Raw genomic sequence first — 1,882 nt, 5'->3', positions numbered from 1 at the left:
TCGCTTACCTTTATATTAAATCTTATACTCCTTTTTAATATAGAATTACTTTAGAGTAATAATGAAAGTGAATCTGAAAGTAATGAGTGAATCTGAAAGTTTAACAGGATCAGAGATATTTAATATTTTAGATCAGTATAATTAGTAACTTTTTGGTAGGGTCAGGGTGATTTCAGTATTTGCTGGTAATTAGCTCTTTTAACTAATGAAAGTGCACTTTTAAAAAATAAATGTCCTTTTCAGAAGATTAACCTGTTTAAAAAGTGATTACTAAATATTACTCATTTTTATTGTAATGGGGCCTGTTCTCCTATTACAAACCTAAGACAAAGAAGAAAGATAGTCAGGTGCATAATGCATGACATCTAGGTTGCATGTTTGGCTTTTTCAGAGGTCTGTATGATCTTTACCAAGTTCTTTTCTGTTGTGTGTCTTTCTTACAGTAAAATGGGAAATGGAGAAACTGACTGTACACAAAATACTGTCAAATGCATAATCTGAAAGTGAAAACAGTTTGGTTTTTCCTCAGATCTGTCAGTTGTAATAAGGTAGAATGGGAAATATCAAAAACTTCAGACAGAAGTGTGATTTCTAGGTTGCTGGCAATCCTTCATCAGGGCTTTAGTAGCCTATCTGTAAAACCGGGTTACTTCTGCTTACCTATCTAACTAAAGTGGTGATGTTTGTTTAATTAATGTTTGTAAAGGGCTTTGTGCTCTTCAGATGGAAGTGTACACTGAAGGAAAGGCTGCTTTCATGTTGATTATGATGTCCTTCAGTAACTGTTAGGAAATACCCTCACCATTGGTCACTGTTACTAAATTCATACTAAAGGGAATTCTGAATGTGCACCAGGAAAGAACAGACACCCACAGAATTATTGCAGTAAATATTTATAAAATTGATTTTATAACCATACCAGGAAACATATTTGACAAGCTGTTTAAAACACAAATCTGCATATGTCAACTGAATTTTGCATCTCTTGCAGTTTTGCATTTGTAAACATTTTAAACTGATGTTCTCTCTCTCTCCGTGTCATGGAGAGATGTAGTTTGAAATTCTGAACTAAAAATAAATAGAAAAAGATAGTTTGTTTTTGTTATTCTCAGAGTAATTGACCCCAAAAAGGAAATTAACAGAGATGCAAAGACTCTAACACTTTAGGGCATGTTAACCATCACTCACTTAAGAAGTGTTAGTTCTGACTGTTGCATGTGACCAACACAAATTTAATCAATTTTATCTTTGAACACTACAGTGTATAGTGCAGTCAAGATCCTCCAACACTATGAGAAATGACACACATGGCTAAAAGTCTGTGTAGATTAGCTGCTGTGTGCTATTTTTCCCCAAGAACTAGCATGATCAATGTAACCGATTCTGAATTTTACTTTACAAGTTAATTAAATAGCTCTCTAGGATCTATGCACCTGGTCACCTTCTGGGAAATAAATAAAAGCAGTTGTGAAAATCCATCTCAAAACAGTATTTTACTAACTACTCAAAGTATTAATAAATTTGGCTTTTGTGACTACTTGTTGACTGCATTTACTGAATTCATTTTTTGAAGTTTACTTGTTAATTTTTTATAAAATACACTTTGTCTTATGACGATGCTATAGGTAACGTATGACTGAAAACAGAAAGATTCAAACCCAATAATATGAACATAGTCAGATATAATAAAGAGTTTATTTAGTGTGGTACTGCCAACCACTACAGCGTAGTATACATTTTACACGTTGTCAGCAAAAATTCTGATTGGCCTTCATATTAAATCTTGGTAAATGGGCCATCTGAAAAGCTATCTACTTAGAGTCCTCTACTCCCATCCTGTGAGAAGCAATTAATAAACAAGTCCATGGAAGCTGGAGGATGC

This window comes from Lepidochelys olivacea, assembly GCF_965140295.1.
Source record: "Lepidochelys olivacea isolate rLepOli2 genome assembly, chromosome: 5".
In the NCBI taxonomy this organism is placed as follows: Eukaryota; Metazoa; Chordata; order Testudines; family Cheloniidae; genus Lepidochelys; species Lepidochelys olivacea.
This window is presented reverse-complemented; position numbering follows the sequence as displayed.